The 26,301-nt window shown below is 43.3% G+C and overlaps 1 protein-coding gene across 4 annotated transcripts in view; it reads right to left on the bottom strand.

Annotated features, from left to right (window-relative positions):
- Nucleotides 1–26,301, bottom strand: part of SYT6 (synaptotagmin 6) — a 147,577-nt gene that overhangs the window by 104,524 nt on the left and 16,752 nt on the right. For 2 of the 4 annotated variants that reach the window (XM_079979414.1, XM_079979415.1), the window contains exon 1: nucleotides 24,224–24,433. The exons of the other annotated variants lie outside the window; for them this stretch is intronic. The gene's annotated coding sequence lies outside the window, so the exon portion shown is untranslated. Of the gene's footprint in view, nucleotides 1–24,223; nucleotides 24,434–26,301 lie in introns of those variants that run through there. 4 annotated transcript variants of the gene reach the window in all.

Genomic DNA, 26,301 nt, shown 5'->3' with positions numbered 1-26,301 from the left:
CTAAAATATAAAAGTTGCTTCTTGGAAGAGATCACAGCTCAGAGGTGCAGTAAATGTGTATGCTTCCTGTCCTGGCCATAGGAGACAATACTGGGCTAGACTTGATAAAATGCAGTTTCATATATGCTAGGATTGCCATATTTCAAAAAGTGACATTCCAGACAAAACAATTTGTTGAGGTGGTGTTTTTTTGTGAAATCCTATTTTTAAAAAATATATATATTAGTATATATTAATTTAAAATGAAATTCACCAAAATCTACATTTCCAACATGGGCTGTCATGTATCTGGATTTTCCCGGACATTTCAGCAATATTTGCCCAGACACTGTTTCAAATCCTGGGTATGTCCAGGAAATTCTGGACGTATGGCAAACCTAATGTTGATGCTTCAATGTGGCCATTTTGCATGGTATACCAAACTCCAGAGTTCTTTGTTTCATTTAGCAAAGAGCCTGAACCACTTTAGAAAAATAATAATGTCAGATGTGGGCAGAGGTTGCAGACAGCGAAAAGGCATATATATTTCACTGATAGTTCCTGGCAATTTTTTAAAAGGAAATAGGTCAGGAAGCAAATTGGGAAAGGGCTGTCGCTTCCTCAGTGAGACATTATGTCATTTTGTGTGCACTAATGGAGGAATACAGAATAGCAGCTCAGCTTTTTGTAGCTACTGTGCAGCATAAATTTGCCCAACATGCATATATTTCATTCTTACGGGTCAAACTAGATATGACATAAATTCCATGCATGCAGTAAACATGCACATTTTTAAAAATTATGCAAATAGCAGCCTAGTAATAGTGGGTGGTAGGGAGTTTTACTCTTTCTCCCCTACCATAGTAAACACCTCCCTGAAGCTGCTATTTGCATTTCATGGGAAACTCCCATTGATACCAATAGAAACTTTGAGATGCAACTGCAGAGAGTCCAATTTTCCCTTCTCTTCAGCCCTATGGTTCAGAGACTTCTGAGGTTTCCCATGATAGCTGTTTACAAAATAACGTGCCCTAAAATGCAAATTGATACATGGCTTTCATTCTTCTCCTCTTCCACGTCAAGGAAGAAAAGTGGAAGTGTATCGTAGAATCATAGACTCATAGAATTGTAGGGTCATCTAGTCCAAGCCCCTGCAATGCAGGAATCTCAGCCAAAGCATCCATGACAGATGACCATCCAACCTCTGCTTAAAAACCTCCAAGAAAGGAGACTCCACCGCTTTCAAGGGGAATCCATTCTACTGTCAAACAGCTCTTACCAGCAGAAAGGTCTTCCTCATGTTTAGTAGGAATCTCCTGTCTTGTAACTTGAAGCCATTGGTTCAGGTCCTACCCTCTGGAGCAGGGGAAAACAAGCTTGCTCTATCTTCCATGTGACAGCCCTTGAGATATTTGAAGATGGCTATAATATCTCCTCTCATTTTCCTCTTTTCCAGACTAAACAAGCCCAGTTCCCTCAATCATTCCTCATAAGGCATGGTTTCCAGACCCTTGGTCATCTTGGTTGCCCTCCTTTGCACACATTCCAGCATGTCAATAAATTGTGTTACCCAGAACTGAACACATTACTCCAGATGGGGTCTGACCAAGGCAGAAAGAGAGTGGTACTATTACTTCCTGAGACACTATACTTCTGATGATGAAGGCTAGAATAGCATTAGGGTTTCTTTCTTTCTTTCTTTCTTTCTTTCTTTCTTTCTTTCTTTGCTTTAGCATCATACTATTAACTCATGTTAAGCTAGATCCTTTTTACAAGTGCTACTGGTAAGCCAGTATTTATGCAGCTGGTTATTCCTGCCTAAGTGTAGAAGCTTACATGCTGTGATCCAGTCACAATACAGTGGTACCTTGGTTTTCGAATGCCTCCGTAGTTGAATGTTTCAGAACTCAAATGCCAAAAACCTGGAAGTAAATGCCTCAGTTTTCAAACACACCTCGAAAGTCAGACAGGAAACACGGCTTCCATTTTGAGGCTTGTGTTTTGAGGCTTCTGCTTTCGGTTTTTGGTTTTCAAATGTTTTGGAACTCGAATGGACTTCCGGAATAGATTATGTTCGAAAACCGAGGTACCACTGTAATCTATACTATGGGTTAGTACCGATTGTACTGAACCTGGCCACAGTGACTAATAGAAAATAACTTCAAGAACTGCTTGTATTGCTACTCAGCTCTTAGTAGACAAATTGTAGATAACAACAACAAAATTTTCAGTTGTAGAATAGGTAAGGAAAGATACGTAGTGCTTATTTGAACATCACTCTTTCTACTTCTGGATACATTTATGACAGGGTTCTATGAGACCTGGTATTAGTACATAGAAGCAGCAGCTGCAACATCGTTTTACTGCATGGTTGGTTACTCAAGATACACAGCACAAAATCAGAATGCAACATATCAGTTCCATTCCAGACGTTTTTTGCTGTATGTGGATGTGCCATTTATGATGTCTTGATGTAGTTAGGGAAAGATTTCCCCTATTTCCAAAGGCATTACTATCAGCCTCACTGGGTGCAGTAATGAACCCGAAATTGACAGGCCAAGGGCTTAATTAAAAAGCCACCTCTTAAAAGTTTAATTTGCCGGTAAAGCAGGAATCCATCGATGGCAGTGTTTCCCAGAATACAAAGCTTCTACTTCAAAGGCAGGGATGAATTGGAGGATATTTTTGAGAGTAATTATATAAGATTAGGGAATCAAAAACAGCTCATTATTGCAGTCTGAGCAGGGAAGGCTGGCTGCTTGCTACAAAGAACTCCATGGGAGTCAGCAGCAGGCTCTCCCCAGCCTTGTCCCACTGCCCAGAAGCATGGGAAAGTTCACCCATAAATGCAAATTAGCCCCCAGCTCTGTCATTACAAGGGATGCTTTCATATGATGCATGATTCATGGAATCTCTCTTGAAGTCCTCCACATATGGCAGCGCTGAAATAAACTTCACGAGAAGTTTCAGAACTTTCCTTTGGTGTACAAAAGGGTATCCATTATTCATTGCTCCCAGCTAAGGCTGAATGTGAATTGATTCATTCTACTGGCTATTTGTCCAGGTGCACAATTTATTATTTGCAATTATTCTACTTAATTAACTCCATTCTTCCAATCTCCAGGCATACATCTTGTAACCCAATTGAACTGGCACCCCACAAAAAAGCAAATAGTGAAAGTAAACACTCCTCATTAAAAACAGAACAGGAAAAAGACCCGTGATCAAAAGCTTTAGTGCGAGCACCACATCATTGCACCAGCAATAGGGTACGCGTGTGTATATACATGGTACACACTCCATAAAAGTGAACAATCCCTTGTACCAGGGGCAGGGACTTTCTCAGCCTGAGGTCTGCATCGCTTCATGTACAACCTTCCAAGGACCTCCTGCCGGCAGCAGGTGCAATTTGTGTCAAAATTAGGCAGAGGTATGGATACAACTCTTCCTTTTGCCCAGCAGATTGTGTTCCACCCATGCAAAACTGAGTGGTTTCTACACCCCACCCGTCTCTCTTTCCTCCATCCAAGCAAGAAAGAGGCATGACCACATAGTTGAAAGACACATTCTAGACAGGCAAAAGCACTTGAGGAGTATGCAGAGGGGGGTGGGTGGGTGAAGGGGGTGGTCTGAGGAGATGGCGTCGTCTGGTGAGGGACAGAATCTAAAGCGAATCCTGAAGGCTGGATAGAGACACCTGAAGAGCTTCATGTGCAGGCCTGTGGTTTCTCTCTACTGCCTTACAACAGGCACTGACGCAAGGGAGCTGAGGCTATTTGGGCCCCCTCAATCGTTTATTTTTTTTTAGGAGGCCATTCCCCCAGTTGTTGAGGCCAAACATGGAGCCAGGTGTGGAACATAGCTAGGACATTATGCAACATTGTGTGCACAATGTCATAACGTTGTGTTGGGCCTCTTCAATGTTCTTCAGAAGGTGGCATCTCTGTGGCTTAAATAGATTGGGGAAGAAGGGGAGACTCCTCTCTCCATATATCACACCATATATCCCTTTGCCTTTCTGTGTTGGGACAGTCCTAAAATGATAAGCATTATTTATTAGCTACTCCCCTATGTCACTGGGTGATTTTCAACAAAAGCAAATAGATTAAAAAATACATAAAATCAGTAAAAAAACAAAAACACAACGCTTTAAAGCAGCACAACAATTATGAGCAAGAAATACCAGTGGTCCACCTTTTCTTTGCTGACGGCATCAGAGAGGCAGGGAAGGCCAATGTCTCAGTGACAATTCTGTGTTTATTAAGAAGGCTCCATGTTCTGTTCCTTTCATCTCTGACCACTGGCCATGCTGGCTGGGCTTGATGGGAGTTGGAGAGCAACAGCAACTGAAGTGTCACAGGTTCCCTATTCCAAAGGATTGTCTCAAATAACAGGGCTGGGGAAGATCTTTGCCATTGCCTAACAGAATTACAGGATATACATTGTCTCCATTCCTGTTCTGGCAGTGAACTGGCCAACGCTGGCCCTTTGTAGGAAATTAAGCTGAACATTGTAACTTAGCTTTGCCATATGGCACTTGTCCCCAGTCACTTGCAAGCAGTACAGCAATTCATTACTTTATACTAAATACAAGCCAAGAAGCAAAACTGGCATATTTGTACAGTTAAGGATGTAAACACAGAATGAATGGAGACTCCCACTTGTTTACATTGAGGAATAAACTGTGGCAATAAAAGCACCTTGTCAGTCCTGGTAAAACCCAGAGTTTGAAGACAAGGATAGTTAACATAAGCTCTCTGTGTCTTCCCAGGAAAGTTGGGCACACCACAAAGTTGAGAAGCTGCAACCTCTCAGACGGCAGAGCATGAGGAGCTTGTGTAAGCAGCTTCAAGCTTTCTCAAGGAAGAGTGGGAGAGAAATGTTGCTGTCATCTATGCACAATCTTAAGGTATATCAAGGGCAGCCTTCGCCATCCTGGTGGCCTCCTGATGTTGTTGGACTACAACTCCTATAATCCAAGGCCAGCTGGCTGGGGCTGATGGGAGTTGTAGTCCAACAACATCTGGATGGCATGGTCTAGTGACGGCAGATTTAGGGAATATGCCAGAAAACCATCACATGCAAAACATCACATGGTAGTCAAAGATGGAGAATGTACCCAGCTTACAGGGAAATCCTGCTGCGTTTTATGCAACTTCCATTTGCAAAGAACCAGCAGTAAAACAACTGCCACACCTAAACATACTGATTACCACATTCCCAAAATATAGAGAGCCCTGCCAGGAGAGATTTAGCAGAGAATCTGAGGGCTAGATTCCACTGTTCTACCTCCAGTGTCGGTGATAGTATGATTCTAATACAGTTGTACCTTGGTTTTCGAACAGCTTAATTCTTGTACGTTTTGGCTCCCAAATGCCACAAACCCGGAAGTGACTGTTCCGGTTTGCAAACTAATTTTGGAAGCCAAACATCTGATGGGGCTTCTGCAGCTTCTGATTGGCTGCAAGAGCTTCCTGCAGCCAATCGGAAGCCATGCTTTGGTTTCTGAACGTTTTGGAAGTTGAACAGACTTCCAGAACGGATTCCATTTGACTTCCAAAGTACAACTGTACCCATTTCTGGAAACTGCAGGAGGGAAGAGTGCTGTTGCCCTCAGGTTCTGCTTGCTGGCTTCCCATTGACATATTGTTGACCATTCTGAGAATAGGATGCTGGACCAGATGAGTCACTGGCCTGATCCAGCAGATCCTTCTTATGTTCTTAAAATAGGCATTACATTATATCCATCATTTCATTGAATGTGCATGGTTTTGTTTTGTTTTTTGCTTTTTAAAAATCCAAATAGCATCAGCAGGGGAGGCTGACAATAATTATTAGGATCATAGCAGGTGTGGAAGGGGGAATTTAACCTCAGATCTGAAAAGAATCCCTCCTCTGAAGGTGCTCCGTGTCCTGGGGGTGAAATTCCAGTTGGCAGAAATGCAGGATTCCTCGCCCCAAAAGAAATACCAGTATTTTCCCTGAGGACCGCAGTAGAGGAGGAAAGAGTTACATCTCCATTCCATATCTTCTGAGATTCCAGTAATTATTACTCCCCACCCCCACAACACACACATACCAACTATAGTGTTTACATTTAAAACAACAACACTACACTGTAAATGCAAAGATGCATTTATAATGTCGATTCTAGTTTGGCCCTCTAAAGTACTCAAAAAGTCCCTCATAATAGGAAAGAGAGTGCAGATTCTCAGCAATGTGTTAGTCACTAAAGCGTAGCTTTAAGGAGCTTTTGAAATTGTCTCCTGTCACCCAACCAACCCTCGCTATTGTGCTGTGTTGTTTCCAAAAATGGCTGTACTCGGAAAGGTTAATGCAGCTTTCCTAATAGTGCATTACTAATAGAGTGAATTAAAAAGCAATAAACAGTGCTGTTCTTAGGAAAATCCTTAGAGCCTGGATAAATTCATATATGTATATGGATGGATGGGTTTATATAACCGCGTTCCCACAGAAAAGGAAATGCAGTAACGGAGAAAGCAAACATTCGTCATGCCTTTAACAGTGACCAAGCCTAAGGAAATGGCTTGCATCGGGTAACAATTCATCAGTTTCATCAGGTGGAGAGAGGAATGATGGACCCACAACAAGAGCCTTCCCCCCAGCCTGGGTGCCCTCCAGTTGTTCCAGAATACAGCTCCCATCAGCGTGGTCTGAAATATCTCAAGGGCACCATGTTGGGGAAAGCGATACCATGGATTCAAAGGGCTGGAAATCAGAGAGGAATCTGGTAGGCATGAGGCCAAATGTGACCACTAGAATGAGGAACCAGTCAGAATTTGGGGACCTGGCCACTGGTGGATTGGAAGGGGAAGGGCAGCCAGCTGATGCAGAGGGCAATGGCCAAACTGAGTGAGACAAGCTGTGGTACATGATGGGCTGTCAGGTTCAGGAGGATTTTAAAGTGCCCAAATGCCTAACAGCAGCTCTGTTTGTAAAGCCGCTTCTGAAAGCTCAGGTTTTTATCATAGCTGCTGCTTCATCCCAACACATGCTGATGTCATCCTTGAAGACACACAATTAAAGGCACACCCTGTACTCTTTAATGCAGCAAGCAAGACAAAAAGGACAATGCAAGGAGATGGATGAGGCACTTTTATTTTATTTTTCTGCAGCACTGCTTTTGTCTGGCCCATCCATGGGGCACAATTTGTCCAAGCTAGGACCTTCTCATAAAGCCCCTCATGTCATTAAGACACGGCGCACGATGGATTTACGAGTCTGTGTGTCTGCCTCTAAATTACAGAAGCAAAGTATGTGTGTATCTTTGTGATGCCCTTAAGGAAGACACTGTTCTTGAATCAGTATCATCTGCACTACAAGACTGTATCTGCAAAGGGCTTTTTCTTCTTCTTTGTTATCTGCTTAAACATAGAACAAAGGCAGTTTTGAGACCAGCAGTCTCACTCTTTTGAAACATAGTCTGGCTAATTAACATTCTATGGCTTTTTTTAATGTGTTGGCAGGAGGGGGCATTATTGGTTTGCTTTTGCTTTATGATGTATCTTGTATTCTCATTTTGTATTTTCTGTTGTGAACCATCCTGGGATCTTCAGATTAAGGGCAGTATACAAATTAATAATAAAAAGGGACGCAGGTGGCGCTGTGGGTTAAACCACAGAGCCTAGGGCTTGCCGATCAGAAGGTCAGTGGTTTGAATCCCCGCAACAGGGTGAGCTCCCATTGCTTAGTCCCTGCTCCTGCCAACCTAGCAGTTTGAAAGCACATCAAAGTGCAAGTAGATAAATAGGTACCGTTCCAGCAGGAAGGTAAACGGCATTTCCGTGCACTGCTCTGGTTCACCAGAAGCAGCTGAGTCATGCTGGCCACATGACCTGGAAGCTGTGCGCCGGCTCCCTCGGCCAATAAAGCAAGATGAGCACTGCAACCCCAGAGTCGTCTGCTACTGGACCTAACAGTCAGGGGTCCCTTTACCTTTTAAAAATAATAATAATAATAGTTTTCAAATGAGAGGAGGCAGGAACACAGACTCCTTATATGGAGTCAGACATTGGCACCTCTGGCTCAGTTTTGCATACCCTGATTTTGCATACCCTTTCCAGAGTTTCAGTCAGGGCAACAGCCCTACATGCAGATCCTGGGGGTTGAACTTGGGACCATCTGCATGCAAAGCTGATGAGCTGTGGCCCTGTCCTAAACAAGTCAAGTGCTTTTTGGCTTGCTTGAGTCCCCTACAATCTCTATTTCCTGCCATGTACCTGCTTATTGCTGGTGTGACAATTGGGGCTATATGGTAGGATCTGTGTGGGGATGGGACAGATTCACAGCAAGGGGCTGGAGAGGGTTAGAGGCCTTCTCATTCCCTTCAATGACTGTGATTCTATGCCCTCCTCTGGCAACTAGATTTACTAGGAGGACAAATTCACCTGCCTCATATAGTGTTAGGCCTTTGGCCCAGCACCTTGCAGAAGTGTCACATTGATCACATCCATGATCACAGATGCTGCTGCCTTCACACATCTCTGGTTTCTGAGCTGATAACTATGGGACCAAATTGTTCTCTGAGTTGGGGAGGGGAAAGATTTGGCCCATGGGCAAACAGTTATTGAAATCCTGCTCTGTGTCTCTAAAAAGGATGGGACTATTGCTTGCCTATACATGAAATTAAGAGTTGTACATTCAAGGAGGAGTCAAAAGGAGGCAACATGTGTGGAACATGAAGATGCATACAGAGACTTAGCAGCTGGAGGAGATGCGGTGAAGCATCTGTCTTCTCTTCACTGAAGTAACTCTTGGCAAGAGAGATTTGGAGGAACAGATGGAAATTCTGGATTGTTGGAGAAAAGATGTGCACTGGGGAAATTAGCAAACAGGTGGCATTTGGAGGACTCTTCTAGTCCAACATATGGAGACTATCACAGTCTATTAGCATCCTAGCCAACATCATCCATAGATCAGCAAAGATCCAAGAGACATCTCCTGGCACATCCTAGGCAGCACTGTGATGGACACGCCTTGGGTCATACCCCTAGAGATCCTGCAGCCAATCAGGACTGGGCAGAATGTCAAGCAACCCAGAGGGAATGGAGAGTTAAATAAGGAACCTGACAGTTTGGGCTTGGAAAGGGCTTGGAAAGGGCATTAGCTGTATGGTTAGGGAGTTGCTAGAAAGGGCAAACCAGATTATTTCCTTCAGGGGAAGGAAAAGATCCTGGAAATAGGGTGGAAGTCTTCTGTTGGCTTATTAGCACAAATAGCTGTTCTTGGAGGAAACAGTTTACAGTATTTAGAAACAGGTTTAAAGCGAAAGTGATAAATAAAGTTCTTAATTACTTTTGTAGAAGCTATTTTGATTGCAACAAAGTGTTGTGACTTATCAGAGTAACCAGTAAGCTTTAACCCTCTTTGAGTGTGTATTACTAAAACTTTGTTTTTGTTTCCAATCCAATGTGCCTTATTTTTACTTTGTTTTTAAAGGGATAAGCAGTCACAGTTAACATGAGCAAACAATACCACAAACAGAGAACTTGGATCTCTCAAGTCAGGTTGGGTGTTAAGCAGCCAAAATCTGGTCACATTACTACCACAGTCACCTTTATTGAGGGCATTTGCCACAAGCACAAGCCATGCATGCAAAGGGAACTTCAAGGAAATGGAGCACAGATTTTTCTTCCTAACGAACTTTGCAAAAAAGAAAGACTCAAACAAACAAAGCATAAAGCTTAAAGTAATAACAAAAGTAGTCATAAAAGCAGGGAGAATAAAATGACAATATAATAAAAAGCTTTCAAAATACAGTGGTACCTCTAGTTACAAACTTAATTTGTCCGGAGGTCCGTTCTTAACCTGAAACTGTTATTAACTAGAAGCGCACTTTCGCTAATGGGGCCTCTTGCTGCCGCTGCACCGCCGGCACACGATTTCCGTTCTCATCATGGGGCAAAGTTCTCAACTCGAGGTAACTCTTCCAGGTTAGCAGAGTTTGTAACCTGAAGTGTTTGTAACCTGAGGCGTTTATAACTCGATGTACCACTGTATAGCTTTCAAAAGAAAGAGTGAGGTTCCAACTCACAAAGCAATTCCCCAGCCCAGCCCTGCTTGCTGCCCTTTTCGTTCTTTCTCACCTAGATGCAGCTATTGCAACCAGCTCATCCCTGTGAAGTGCTCAGCAGAGCACTAAAGTGGCCATCTGGTTTTCATCTTCAAAGGAACTTACCTGACCAGTTCCCCAACCTCCCCCAAACTTATATCAACACAAAATGCTTATATTGGGAGTACTGTGCACTAAAATGTGGGCCAATTTTAATGATTACTTGAATAAAAAAGATTCAAACCAATGCAGAAATGAGGTAAACTGAACATAAGATCAGAAAAATGAGAAGCCTGAATTGAAAGATCCATACATCTCTAACCTGCCTTTGCACAAGTACAGAGGTTGTTATGAACTTGCTTTTCTCCTCTCCTGATAGCTCCTCCCCAAAATTATTATAGGAAGCATGTCAGTTCTGTTCACAAGGCCATCCAGGCTACTAATGTTTCAACTTTAAACTTTATGTAAGTCCAGCAGAAGGCAAGCCGCTCCAGTATCCCTGTCAAGAAAACTCCATGGACAAAGGCTACAGGGATCAATATATTCTTACTTAACTTTCATGGTGGGCTATCAAGTATGTGATTAAACATTATCTAAGAACTGAGCCAAAAATACTAAGTTTTTCATTGCTCTTTTCAGTGGTGCTGAAAAAGACCTCCCCTTTACAGCACTCATTTTAAATTTTTTTCCTTATTTACATTTCTCTCACTATCTATGCCTCTGGGACTGGAATACATTTTATGAAAGACTGAATATGGCTTTACTCCTGAAGTCTGTAGGTGGAGAATCTTGAATTTAGCATGTGAGTCACATGCCTAAAGCACTGAGGAGAAAGTGTGTGAACCACTGGAAAAGCCACAGTTTGCAAATTCATAGCTTAATGAGTATTAAGGTCAGGGCATTTAGAAAATTTCATTAGTCTAGCTTTCTGCCTAGCAAAGGCTGGCAGAATCCCCCCAGAAAGCCCTGCACCAGGTTCCAACATATTCTTAAGAAGTCCTGGGTGGCTTTTAAATAGGAGACTTAAAATGTACTTTTAATTCCCTTTTTGGAATTCACAGCATTATACAGAGTATCATTACCATCATCATTATTACTAAGAATTTATGTAGCATCTACAACTAGCACAAAAAAGAGCAAAAGGAACAGGACACTCTTAACTGTTCAGCCTTGAAAGAATAAAGAAAGGAATTGCTAGGGAGTTGGAACTGGGAAGGCGGCACCCAGAACAACTCATCCAGTATGGCAGGTGAGGCAGAACCAGACCAACCAATGGTCTCCCAGCAGGAGCATCACTGCCAGTGACTTGGACAAGGAGGGATGGGAGGGCAGCAAGGTCAGAGTTGCACAGGTGCAGCAGCGGAACCAATCTAGTTTCTAATAGCGCTTCTTTTATTTGGTATCATTCTAATACAAGAATTAGGTCACTGAAGAAATGTAATAAACTCAGGGAGCAAAGCAAACAAAAGGGATTATAATGCAGCACATCCATGAAACTCAATGTCACAAGATGGTGGCATTTAATGTATTCTACTGCTGTGCCAAACATTTCTCCTATCATCATCATCATCATCATCATCATCATCATTTTTATTTTACCATTCTCCATCAATTAATAAGTAAGAAATTGCATTTGAAATTATCAAAAAAGAAGGATTTTGGGGGTGAAATTCTTATGGATGAAATGAAGAGGTGTGTGTGTGTGTGTGTGTGTGTGTGTGTGTGTCCACCTTACTTTCAAGGTGGCTGAGGGGTTTTCGTCATTGTTCTTTCATTCTAGACACATTGTCTCTCTGCTGATCTGTGCTCCACAGCTTTTGTGGGTATCCACACTTCAGTTAAAGCCCAGGGGAAGACATCATGAGATAAGTCTTCTCATGGGCTCTTTTTCAGATCAGGAGGTGCAGACATCCAGGGAGGCTACAGAGTGCAGGGAAAATGTTTAATGGAAAGGAAAACATGCAGGCTACCTTCAGCCATCTCACAGCTACTGTAAGGCAAGCTCAAAACTCCGCACACACTGAAACAATAAAGAAATCCTGAAGCACCTTGATAATGAAGTAGAAAAATGGAGGCCATTTTTACCAGGGATGGAAACATTCAAGAAACTGAAGGCTGGATCTATGCAGCATTAATATATTTTGGTTCAAAATTCATGGAGAATGGGAACAACGGTGACTTTTGACCAAACAAGCAGGAAAGCATATGCATTATCATGATTATGACACAGCCAGCATTTTTTTAAAAAATGCATACTCTATCATTGTGACATTCTCTTATAGATTTTCCTCTTGCATCATCCATAACTGGATGCACTCCCCCCCCCAAAAAAAGGCAAAGAGCACAGCTTGGGGGGTGCTTCTGGCTTTAAGAAGGTGCCTTTTATCAGCTTCATTGCCAGGACTGCCTTTTATTGGCTTCTGCTAATTCATTAGGTGCTTCCCTAAGTAGCGGGGGAAAGACCCTGCTACAGGTATTCATCCCCTGGGCACATCCAGACTGGACTACCATAATATGTTATACGCAAGGCTGCCTTCCAAGATGGTTTGAACCTCTGGTTGGTGCAAACTGCAGCTGCTTCATTGCTTGTGGAGTCTAAGTGACCAGAGTACATAACGACAATTCTGCGTGGTTGGTGATTACCTTTTGAAGCCCTAAACAGGATATTTCAAAGACTACCTGCAACTACCTCCTTGGGCCCTAAGAGATGATAGATAGATAGATAGATAGATAGATAGATAGATAGATAGACAGACAGACAGACAGATAGATGATAAAGGTAAAGGTAAAGGTGCCCCTGCCCGTACGGGCCAGTCTTGACAGACTCTGGGGTTGTGCGCCCATCTCACTTAAGAGGCCAGGGGCCAGCGCTGTCCGGAGACACTTCCGGGTCACGTGGCCAGCGTGACATCGCTGCTCTGGCGAGCCAGAGCCGCACACGGAAACGCCGTTTACCTTCCCGCTGGTAAGCGGTCCCTATTTATCTACTTGCACCCGGAGGTGCTTTCGAACTGCTAGGTTGGCAGGCGCTGGGACCGAGCAGCGGGAGTGCACCCCGCCGCAGGGATTCGAACCGCCGACCTTTCGATCGGCAAGCCCTAGGCGCTGAGGCTTTAACCCACAGCGCCACCTGCGTCCCAATAGATAGATGATAGATGATAGATAGATAGATAGATAGATGATAGATAGATAGATGATAGATAGATAGATAGATAGATAGATAGATAGATAGATAGATATCTTACTATATAATATTGTTATAAGGAAACAAGTTTGCATGACCTTTGCTACAAAGCCACAGGAACTGCAGTGTGACACAGCAGGTGGAGCTACTAAGCAGGCAGACTAGCAGTGCCAATGAGCAAGCCTTACCCTTTTCCCCATGTCACCCCCCCCACACACACACCTGCATGCAGACACAAAAGGGCAAGGGAAGCCCAGAGTCCAAATGGGCAGGTGTCCTAGCGGTTCAGTGGCCTGCAGGCTTTCATTTATTCCCCGTGACTATCATTGTCACTGCTGCCCACCGTGTGCCATGAACTCCCCCCCCCACTCCCAATTCACCACAATATCCCATTCATGGAAGAGAGGGGACTGATGAGGCACAAGTGTTTTTCCTTTGCCCCATGCCACTACCCATTTCTTTCTGTTAGCAGCATGGAGAGGAGAGAAAATGAGTGGCAGTGGCTGTGCAAACTTAGGACTGATCTGTGAGGGTTGTGGGTGAGGGAGTTTGGAGCAAACTGTGGGGGATGAAGGTTGGCAATGGGGTGGGGGTAGCAGGGGTTGAAGGAGCTGGGAAGGGATGTGGAGGTTTAGATGAGATATAAAGGGTTTGCAAGTGGTTTAGGGGTTGGCAATAATGTGGGAGGTTTGGCAGGCTTGTTGAGCAACATGAGCAGGGATGGCAGCCGTGTGTGTACTTGCATGTGTGTAGATATATGCAGATAGATATAAGTATATAGCTACAGATGAAAAATGTGGATTGAAGGGGTTGTTTGTCTTGCAAGGTGGCACAAAAGCATTTTAAATAAATAATGGAAAGAAATAAAATAAGAACAGTCTTAGTCAGAGGCAGGAGCCCCTGTTAATTGCATCTGTCTGAAAAGTGCACTAGATGTGCTTATTGATCTAACCCAGTAAAGCTGTTCTTATGTGTCATATGACCTTATGCAACTGTTATGCAACAGAAGATGAGTATGCGTGTGAGTAAGTTAGGGACAGCATCCAAAAGAATATCTCTGTGTGTATGTGAAAATCTCTGCATGATTCTCTTGGTAAGAAGAGGGGTAAGAGTTTCACAGCCTATTGGAAGGAACACACTCTCAAATGTTTTAGTTATACAGCTTCGAATTAAGCAAGTAATTTGCCCTGGGAAATAAAAAACTGCAGCTCAGTTATATGCCAAACACCAATAAATGTGAAGTGGGAAGAGGGGAATTATGGAAGGCAACAAAGCAATTTGCAAAAAGGGGCAATTAGATTATTTCTTCAATAGATTCAGTGTGCTACCGCTACAGCCTTTCACACAAACTTTCCTGCTCAATAATATTCCCCTCTAGTCCTTGCATTATTCTAGCTAAAGACCTGAACCACAACACCTTTCCAATCATCACACTGGGCCAATGCCTCCTTCCAGTGTTCTTCCCATCTCATTCCTGCCTTATGAATGTCCCTGCTTTGTTGCTCCCTCCCCACCTCCAGAGCAAAAGAAAAAAGGGTCTCCCCCCCCCCCCCTGTGTAGCACACACCTGCTTTCTTTTCAGTCTGGATTTCTACTATTGTAAGGAGAAGAATAGAGCAGCAAGCCCACTAAACTGTCTGCCTGCTCCTATTTAGACACCATAAACACACCAGCACCTGAGGGGGCTTCTTGCCAACCAGCCTTTTGTATTGAAGCTTTTTTTAAAAGAAGCAGCAGCAGTAGCAAATAACAAATTTCAGGACAGCTGAAAAGGAAACACCTCAAGAAAGCTTGAAGATACTGTAGGGACAGTGGTTGACTAACTCATTATGATTAATAAAGAACTGAACCAAGGGACAGGATAGTCAAGAAGAAGAATCCACTCTGCAGGCGAGCTGTTTACTGAGCATTCATCCTGATTTGCGTGCACAAAACTTAGACAAAGGCTAGTCCACATCAACCATTTGTTCTGATTTGTTTGAGGCAAAGACCATTCATCCTGATTGCTTATATGTCTTCCCATTAATCATTTTTCATCCCATACTTTTCAGTGCCTTTCCCATCATTCCCCCAACTGCAAAAAGTCATTTTTAAAAGGATTTGTTGCCCTTTAATCCTTTTTAATTGCAAAAACCTAAATTTCTGATTTGTGCTTGAATTCCTCCTGGAGGCAACCTGGAGTCTGGCCCTAGCAGAAAGGATTTTACTGCAAGGTGGCCTCTTTCAAGGCACCTGTAACATGTTTGGAACCCAACTCCTGCTCGGACATTCTGCTTGCGTGCAAAAACAGCAGGCTGAGTTCTGCTCCCATTGTTGTCCCTGTCACCCTCCATGAGTTGGATGGTGAACTTCTGAAGTGGGGACCCTCTTGTATTTGTGCAGAGGCCCCCATCTGATTTACAACTAGGATGGGAGATAAATTCAAATCAGTTCACATCTACAGGCAAACCTACCTAATTCATACTTTCCAAAACTATATGTGAGTTGAAACACTGCCATCCTTTGAAATTCACAGTTCTCCAAACTTTACAGTGTAGTTCTCCAGTCAAGCAATGTGTACAAAAATGTACATGCTGGGATGAAGTGTGCAGATAAATGCACGTATTAGTGAAAATGGCATACAAAAAAATGCATTATGTTAGGGGAAATGGCTTGCAAAAAAAAAGCATGCATTAGTAAAAACTGCATACTAGAATGTGTATATTGGGGGGAAGCACATATGAGGACTTTTTTTAAAAAAAGTTGCACACTTATCTGGAAATATGGAGAACTGAACTTAAGTAGAGTTCAGGTCCATGGAGAACTGAACTCAAGATTGGGCAAATGATAAACTGGGAGAAACAGAAATCGACAGATTTGCCCATCACAATTTAGAACCCTCATCTTAACTGCAAAGGAGCTTCCATGAGTCCAGGAGGTTCCCTGCTCCAGAAATTCACTCTGCAACTCATGGAAGGCTTAAAGTTGCTCTTGCATGCAACTGGAATGCCTGAAGAGAACTGCCGTTTCCTTAAAGGGTTCCCCACAGGCAAACCACAGCTGAAGAATCCTGAATGCCTAATCAGGGATCCAGCAAAGCAATATTAGCTCAGAGTTGCCACTGTAATTATGCAGCAGAGTTAAGATGCATGAGGTAATGGATTATTCTGTACAGTATTGTATTTTTGTGCTCCTAGCCTCTCACAGAACCTTCAGACTGGATGTGGCTGACAGCTGAGAAAAACGGCATTAGAAAGTTAGGCTTTTCCTCCCCAGGAGGGCTCATCCAATTTGGCTTTTAACAGCCACCATGAGAGACAATCTGCACTCTTCCCTTCCAAGGCAAATCATTAATGTCGTTACACATTTCATCCCTGAAGTGGGAAGCAAGAAGACCCTTGATAAATTCCTTATTCTCTCCACTTTCACTTAGGAATCTCCTACAGACAGGGGGTAACATTGATTGTCCTCTATCTTCCCAGTGATAAGTGTGATGTACTTAATCATATGCCTACAATACTCCCAGGGGGAGACAACTCTGACTGTCTATGACTAACTCTTTAATTGAACCCCTGCATCTGTAAGAAAAAATATTGAGATTGGTTTTATGACATCTGTTGTTCCTGATGTAGATAGCCCTGTAGATGTGGGTGTTTCCTTCAATCACAGGGCCTCTTCCTTTGTCCTGGCTTTGGGATCAGCACTGACCATGGACTGACTGAATGTATTTTAACTAAAGATGATATCTTACAGGGGACTTTCTACATGGGAGGTGGCTGCAAAAAAGTCATTTATTCCCCTCCCACATACACCTTACCTGTAACTTCCTCCATCAGCAGCCTCTGGAGGATCTCAGTCCCTTCCATGAATGGAATGGGCACTCTAATTAACCTTAGATTGTAAGCATACTGTATTCATTTCCTCCCAATCATGTTCAGCAACATTGTTTCTCTTGGCTGCTGCTTCAGATCCCTAAATTAGTCATAAGGGTGACTCAGTCCAGTCGTGTGAGTTAAGGGGACCATATCATGTGCCTGATGTAATGCTGCTGCTAAATAAAAGGGGGCCCAGACATTCAAAACAGGCCACGTGTTCAAGTCATTAGCCACTGCCCAGTCCACCCCAACCCCTGTTGCAGCAGCGGTGGGCAGGGATAGCTCACATTGCCCCCAAACTCCCCTACCTATTCTTGGAACATGTGATGAACTCCCCCTGAGATCACAGCAAATCAGATTTTGCATGTCAGTGAGGTCAAATGAGGGCAGGTAAAAGCAAGGGCAAGTGTCAGTGATTGTACTGAAAAAGGCTTATTCAGTTAAATTACCATCAGTTGCCCTTGATCTTATTCAACAAGCAACCAGTTTCATAAGGCATGGCCAATATTGCTTTCATGTTTACAAAAAAATAGTGTGGGACTCCTGTTTTAAACATAATGTAGAGTAAACAGTTACCTTTTTTTTAAAAAAAAAGATAAAATAACTCTGCCTTTATTCTCAAGGATCTTCATTAACCAATTTGAAACTCTTTTAATATATACTGTATGTGTATGGTAGGAAGGGTGTTTAGGAATGCAATCCATTCCTAAAGGATGTTTTGCCTTATATTGTCCATATGGCACAGTTGTTGAATTGCTCTCTGTCACACAGAAGTTCCCATCATAGGGATTTTTGTCAGGAAAGAGCTCAAGTGTGCTCAGGTTCCAGAGATAATCATCCCAATAGATCTAGTTGACTGATAGTCTCACTCATTGTTGTGCCTAGTAAAAGGCAGTATTGTGCTTTGGTCTCTTTCTATAGATCACTACACTACGACCGGTAGGCAGCACATCTTAATGTGTTCATATAAACTCTATATCACATCATGGGTGAGGTGGAAAGAAAAAGAAAGAAGAAAATACTCTCAGATTTACTGGAGAAAGAAACCCCAGGCTAAAAAATTTAAAATCCTCCTATCCAAATACAAAGTGCAAAAACAGGCAGCAGGATGCAAAATAAACCATTTATCAACTCAGCAGAATATACATTTGTAGGGGGGTGGGGGTTAGAAATGGGATTCATAAACCTATTATTGTACTTTGCATCCAATTAAATCCCAATGAGATCTAACGTTGTTCTTGGTATGAGGGATAGGAAATATGATGGTTCTCAGCTTTTTCCTTAGCCTTTTGGCTCTGTTCATATGCCTATAGCTTCTGTAAGGACTGGAAAGCAATTACTTTCCACATGCAGATATGGATATTGAGCTAGAAATTTAAATTTAAGCAAGTCAACAGCCATGCTATAACACAGTGAATAGCACCACGAACACCTGGCGCTTCTCTGAGCATTGTTCAAAATGTGGTGGAGACCTTCCTTCTTAGAGAATGGAAGCATCATGCTCTATAGAAGAACAGTATCTATCTATCTATCTATCTATCTATCTATCTATCTATCTATCTATCTATGAAAGCCAGCTGTCAACGTTCCATCCCATTCATCTAACATTTTGTCTGACTTTACAGAACCCAGGATGGGACTGTGCAGACGGAAGGAGGTAGAAGCTGAAGTCACCTGGGTAGAAAAGAGCTTCATTCCCTCTCCCCAGTGTTGTCCCAATGGTATCCCTTTATTTTATTCTACAAACGTGAACATTTGCCATTCACACTTACAAGAAAAGTAAAGTTTAGCACTTGGGGACCATGTGACGGTGAAGGCAAAGCCTACCTTTCATTCCTGATCCTGCAAGGCCTGACTCTCCCTCACAGAGATCCCTCCACAGGGTGCAATGTGTCTCTGTGCACCTAGAGGCTGGTAGACTGAAGCCCACAAGTCTTCCTTTCATGCACACTTATATGCTCCCATTCCACCCATCGTAATGAAGGGCATTTTGCTACTAATAAATAATATATAGTGTAGCTAAAAAAATCAATCTCATTATGGCAAGGCTGAAGGCCAATTTTCGCTTGATTTTTTGATGAGGCAAAGATCTGATCCAGTGCCTTGGCTATGTCACATTGTGTTTGTGAACGATTGTTTTCGTTGGTATGCTACTATTTTGAGTCTCTCTCTCTCTCTCTCTCTCTCTCTCTCTCACACACACACACACACACACACACAGAGAGAGAGAGAGAGAGAGAGAGAGAGAGAGAGATATGATCAGTGCTAGGGTGCAATGAACTTGGATCAAAGACATTTGCTTCCCATCCTTGAGCCAGGCCTCTATAGCCTCTGACCATTCCCTGCCCTGGGCAAAAGGGTATTTGCCTTTTGCCGCACACCAAACAACAAGCTCTCTATAAAAAGCAAGATGGCAGAAATCAGTTTCCCCCATGAGAACCCAAATTCCCTTCATGATAATCAGGATGCTTTGTGCCTTAATCAGTAGCTCTCTGGGGCATTATAAATGTGGTAGTAACAGTTGTCAATGCTTTACGCTTAACAGATGACAATCTAATAAGCTATTATAAGCCATGCTGAGCATAATTATAGTTTGTGGCTGTGTGCTAACCTCCCGACATTTTGCCATAATGCATTGTAGCAACATCTGTAAATGACTCAATAATGATGAATACACATGGCTCAATCCCTGCCGGAGTTAGACAGCTGCTTCCAAATTGTCCACAGATTGCCAGCACCTAGCCAGCTTAGTCTGGTAAACTTCTAAGAGGCTGACTAACTTTGAATGCGGATGTTTAACTCCGACTGCCCCTCCCACCTGCCTCTTCATGGCAAACAGGCCTGCATGTAGCTGCGTCCTCTGGGACCAGGCTGACATCAAGAGCATTCAAAAGAAAGCAACCCAGGCTGATGGAAGCAAAGAGAGATTTCCCATTTCTTGTGCTGATCTGTCTAAGGTTTCATTTCAGGAAAGGACTCAAAAAAGCTGTGTGCAAATTGGAGAACAGCAGTGTCGCCCGCATGTCCCCCCATTGGGGGATTCCCATTGTCATCTGGCTGGTGGTAGTGAGTAACAGGATGCTGGATTAGAAAAACTTTTGGTCTGATCCAGAATGGCTGTTCTTATGGCATTGAATGAGGACAATTGCAGTGGCTCCCAACTGGTGCAGCACCAGTGGAGGTTTTCATCTCCCTGCCTTGTGCTGTAACAAAGAGGTGCAGCTAGTTGTGTAGTCAGCCCTGAATCTGGGCACTCAAGCGCCATGCATCAGGCAGGATGCCAGGATCCCTGCAAACCTGCACAGTACAGCTATGCGGGGTGGCCACCTCCTTCCAGTGCTATTGGGTAGAGTTCTTATTTTCCCCTCCACTTGCTGTAATTTATTTATTGTTACATTTCTATCCCACCTTTCCTTTCCGAAGGAGCCTGAGGTGGTCTACATGGTTCTCCTCCTGCCCATTTCATCCTCCCAACCTGTGAGGTATGTTAGGCTGAGAGAAGCTGACTGACCCAAGAGCTTCATGGCTGAGTGAAGATTTGAACTCATGTTTTCCAGACCCTAATCCAGCACTGTACCCACTGCGTTGACACCATTTCTCTCTTTTGTCACTGATTCTAACCAGTTCTGCTCCAACAGGTGGACTTCATACATGCACTAGTCTTGTTGGGGGAGGTTTTAGGCTCTTAAAGAAGCCATCTATACAGACACCCTTATCTTGTCGATGAGTGGCTTTGTTTCAGTGCCCTAAACCTTGTGGGGGCTGCCTGTTTCTCCTTCTCCTTCCTGACCCCTGCAGCTGCCTGACTGCCCCACCTCCTGACAGCTCCACATCACTTTGGATGAGCTGAGCTGAGCTGAGCTGAGATGACCTGGGTTGATCCGGGGCAGTCAACTCAATCCAGCCTGAGCCTGAAGCGGCCTATTTCAGTCTGGTTTGGGCCAAAGCTAGGATACAGCCCTATTGCTGGTCTGTACAGATTTACTGTCTTTGCAATTAGAGGGAATTATTACTATGAATTCATTAATGCCTCAGTACTATACAATTTGTGACTCAGGATCAATGATTTCAGTTCTTTCCAGTACTGTACCTCAATACAAGATCTAATGGGGTTTAGCCACCAAAGCTCACTCTTTCTTTCTTTCTTTCTTTCTTTCTTTCTTTCTTCTTTCTTTCTTTCTTTCTTACATTCCCAGCACCAAGCCTGGGAACCTAACCCCAATCCTACACCCCAGAGTTATATGAAAGCTGGAAAGAACTTTTGGTTGTCCAGAGTTATTTGTCCTTGAAGGGCTTTTTTGTGCCTTTAACAGGTGTGTGGCAAGTTGAAATCCCGAGTAAAGCTTTTCCTGGCCTGGCAAGGAGGTGAATTATGTGGAAAGCTGTCACGTTGCTATGAAAGGCACCAAACCATTGCTAAGAAAGAAGAGACAGGAAAGATGATGAGCCTCAAAGGTGTAATTTAGGAAAGACAGGGGGCAGCCCTCACACCACCTGTGATTACTCCTCCAGAGCACTTGTCTTTCTGGTTCAAAACTCTGACTATTATAATAAATGCCTTAGGGGTGTATGCCAAAGGCATAAGTTTCTGTTGTTTCTAAACAGAGAGTACCCATTTATCCTGCATTGCTAACATTGCTATAGCTCTTACACTGATTTTTCTTTTGATACTGTATTGAAGAAATCTTTAAAACACACTGGGGTTTTTTTTTAATAGCCTAACTGAAGACCTATCAGTATAACTGCAGTCTGGGAGAAAAGGTCAACCAACCAGGCAATGTTGAGCAGCCAAGTACAATGCCCATAGTGATAAGGCATCCTAGGGGTAAGGCATTCACGGTATGTCTTCATCAGATTTAACTGATCCTTCATCCTGTCTGTCAAATTCAAGAATCTCCAAGGTCCTAAGAAGTCAGGGTTGGCCCAAGACATTTTGGTGTTTGAGGTGGAGCAGCAAATGGTTCCTGCCTCTCCAAAGTAAGGTGTAACATCAGCTAAATTGTTTCGTCACCTGAGACAGAAAATTCTACAAGTGTTTTGTAATAATACTACTGACAACTTGTCCATTTGCTGCCTTTTCATGTCTCCCATAATCAGCTATCTGAGGTGACTTCGTCCCTTTGCCTAACTGTAGGGCCGGCACCGTGAAAAGTACTCACTGGGTCAGTAGAGTGATCAGGTGTCTAGAGAAAAACAGCACATCAGTTCCTTTAGAAAGAGTGCAGAAGAAGATGTGTCAGCAAGTGAAGTTTTTCTTACCACTGACTGCTAAAATCCCATCTTCTGCACAGCTAATAAAAGGTGCAGGAGCCCTGCCCTCCTCTGCTACTGTTCTCTCTAGGGAACAGCATCATCATTATTTAAACTGGCTTTTTGCCATCCATTGATGGGGGAAAGGCTCCACCCTCCATGGGAACTGGGGGTGGCACTTTCCTTAATCCCTTGTTGCATCTCAAGCCCTTAAGTGAAGAATCATCATTGCGTGCCCTGGTAATGCTCTTTGTCTGTGAAGCAGAGCTGGAGCTGTCACTTGAGCTCAGCTGGATGAGCGAGGAGGAGGCTCTGTTCCTGTGTTGTTTGGTATGCCTTTTGTCTCCATTAGCTTGCAAAAAAAGGAGAGGTCTCACCCTTAGAATGTAATGCACAGCAACCATTTTCACAGGCATGCATAAGTCTCTGATCCCAGAGATTTTGCAGGCAAATGGCAAGCACCTTCTCCCCCACCCCACACCCCCGCCGCCTCTCCACCAATGACCCAAGTCACAGAATGCCATGCACCATAAAATCCCATTAAACCAAACAGCTACAGTGATCAGGTTCAACGCTCGGGTCAGGTAATTCTGGGTCATGCATCTGACAGAAGGGCTGCACCACTTGATGGGGGAGGAGGAGGAGGGGGGAAGGAAATTTAAGAAAGCAATTGATGGACTGGTCTATTGATTCAGTTTAAAGTGCAGATCTGCATCTCCTTCCAAGTTTACGAAGAATAGGCGGGGGGATTTTATATGGTCAGATTCCTAAGCACTTAGAACAGTGTAGAATTTTTGCACTTCACCTGGGGAACAAACACCCTGGATTCCGTCCAGAGCAATATCCTGAAGACCGCTTGTGCTAAGAGCTGGGCTCCTGGCACCCAGCCTGCCGTGCTGGCTGCTCAGTTTTCTACAATGTTGTCAAACACTAACATGCTGTAGCATAACAAATGGAACTCAATTTCAAGGTAGCACCAATTAGCATCCGCTGGCTTCCATGCGCTTACCACTCCCGAGAGAGTTATCTCCAGCCCATGTGAAATCTCTTCCACAATAGCTCCCCCCTTCCTCCCCGCTTCTCAGTCCCAACAGGATATGATTTTGCAGTGTTTAAGTATAATTAAGCAGAGAGCGTGCAACAGACAAAGCCCTATCTTTCCCCAACCCAGATTATGATTATTATTGTTGGCGATTATATCCATGAGTTCAACAAAGCAAAAGGATTAGATCTCTTAAATAAGCAAGTTGGGGGCTTCCACAATTCCCAGATAGAAATTACACTGATCTCAGGGTCTGATATGGAATTGCGGCGGGGGTGGGAGGTGGGGTGGGGAGAGTAGAAACATCAGAGCTTGGCAGTGCGAGAAGGCACACAAAGAAGGCAAAAAGAGAAGTAGTACAAGATAACACCCAGAAATGTAAACAGTGAAAACATTAAAGCGGAGGGGAGTATATGAAAGGAAGCATGGACTCAAACAGAAAGTTAAATGAGCAATCATATGGGGAAATGAGATTAACAGGCTCACATGTGCACATCAATCTATCTGTGACGAGAATTACACACACGCTGCTCCAGCAGTAGTTTTGCGAAGCAAAAAAAGATGCTAAAGAGCAAACATCTGCAAAGAGGGGAAATCAGCAGCTTGTCAGTTGCATTCTGCAAAACAATGGAGAAAGCCTTTGCTCTGGTTCGAAGAAGTAGGCATAAGCACATGCTGGGTGTCTCTGCCTCGGTGAAAAATATCTGAAAGCAAAAATCCACGTCTCAGCCCCAAAGCTGCACCAGCTTCTGAGGCACAGTCAGCAAAGGGAAGGAGAGGATTCTTATCAGCATGAAAGGGAAACAGAAATAAAGAAAGCAACTTTGTGAGCTTTCACTTACCAGGCAGGCTTCTGTTCCCGAGCCCAGCTCTCTGGCACCTTCCTCAGTCTGCTCCACATATGCAATTAGCAGCAGAGATAGGGACTGTGTGTTTCTATGGAGTTTGAGATTCTGTTCCTCGACTAGGCATGAGGTGACTGCAGCTACACTGGAGTCGGCTCAGAGGTCCACATGCACAAAAAGTCTACAAATCTGATCAGCCTCTCTGTACACTGCAGCCAGCCAGCTTTCAGCTCACATCTGGGCATAAACGCGCATGCACACACATTTCTGTGTGTGCAAATGATTTACACAAGCTCACTACCTGTTTTCAGCACAGTACTTCTATTTTGTCTTGATACTCGCACAGATATTTCTGTAAGTTAGGCAATAAAAGAACTGCTGCATTTAGAAGCATAATGTTGGGTACTGGAATTGTGCATTTATACCATTTTTTGAGAGGACTTGATTGATAGCTTTTACACACAGCCAGTTTCCAAAGACACCTTCAGACATGTGCTGATTATATCAGAAGCCACATTATTGGCTCTAAATACTGTTTAACACTTTTAACATGTTTATACTGCATACCTCTCCTGGTTACTCACTTGTCATAAGTCATCATTTTATACACTTATTTCTAAAAATATAATTCCCTACAACTAACCCTACAGGTCCCATTAGTGGCTTCATTCTACTAATGTATTACAGTGGTACCTCAGTTTATGAACTTAATCTGTTCCCGAAGTCCATTCTTAAACCGAAACTGTTCTTAAACTGAGGCGCACTTTCCCTAATGAGGCCTCCCGCCACCGGTGCCCTTCCACCATTCGGATTCCGTTCTTAGACTGAGGTAAAGTTCTCAAACTGGGACACTATTTTGGGTTTTGCGGAGTTCGTAAACCGAATTGTTCTTAAACAGGACAGTTCTTAAACCTAGGTACCACAGTATGCCTTTTGTGGTCTTACAAATAAGTTCTTTTAATGGTATGACTTGCAAGTATGTAACTAATTTCCATCCAAGACAGTCCACAAAACTTGAACCTGAACAGCAAAAAGGAAAGTCATGTATATTAGCCAAATCATTTTTTGGCTCTATTGCATCCCCTGACCTCAATTTTATGCAACTCATGAGGGCTGCCAAAGCTCCCTCATTTTCCTATCCCATCCATTTCCTCCTTATTTCTCCTGGCTTTTAAAAGTGTGCTTTCCTTCTATGTAGTATCAGAAATTGAAGGGTTCCCCGCCCCATTGTATGATTTCTAGAAAATAAGCTATCTGAGAGCAAATTGTTGGCCTTGGCGGAGGTGTGAGTGTGTGTAAACTCAGAAAGGAATTCTTTTCACATGTTTGCCTCAGCAGTAGCTGTATTGGTCTTTTGTACTAAAATGAACCTCCATACATTTACTTGACAGAAACCCCAACAAACCTAGTGAGGCTGACTTCTGAGTAGCTGTTCATAGCTGCTGTTCCATTACAGGTGTATGTAGCAACATGTTGTTGACTCATTAATAGTGAATCTCTATTTATATTTGTATTTATATTGGACTTTATCAGTAGTTCTGTGGTGTTGCCCCCAAGGCTCCCACATTATTGCATCCAACTGCCCATTCCATTGGCCATGTTCCAGCCATCTCCAATTCCCCTCCCTTGCCCCAACTCCCAGTGTAAGTTAGTTGTGCTAAAATTCACTATTTTAGCTTTTATATTCAGACTGTGGTTACTGTGCTATCCCAATGAACCCTAGAATCATAGAATCATAGAGTTGGAAGAGACCACAAGGGCCATCGAGTCCAACCCCCTGCCAAGCAGGAAACACCCTGGCTTCTCAAATCCTAATCCAACCACTGTAGAGTGTGTTCAACTGATGAAACCACAGCATTGGCTCCTATATATGATTGCAGACCAATAATCATGGGTGTCAATTTAAACCTCAAGTGGGAAAGTGCAATGTTCAGAAAAAAGACTTTTGGGAGCCTTTATGAACCCTGCAGCTGCAATGCCACAGGGCATAAGGAATGTGCTTGCAGAGGATATTAACAGAAAGTCATTAACTCAGCTCAGTCCACCCAGAAATGACTGTCTTGTTCTGCAAACAA

Source organism: Podarcis cretensis (assembly GCF_951804945.1).
Source record: "Podarcis cretensis genome assembly, chromosome: 6".
Lineage (NCBI taxonomy): Eukaryota > Metazoa > Chordata > Lepidosauria > Squamata > Lacertidae > Podarcis > Podarcis cretensis.
The sequence above is the reverse complement of the archived record's forward strand: the minus strand, read 5'-3'. Positions and strand labels throughout refer to the sequence as shown.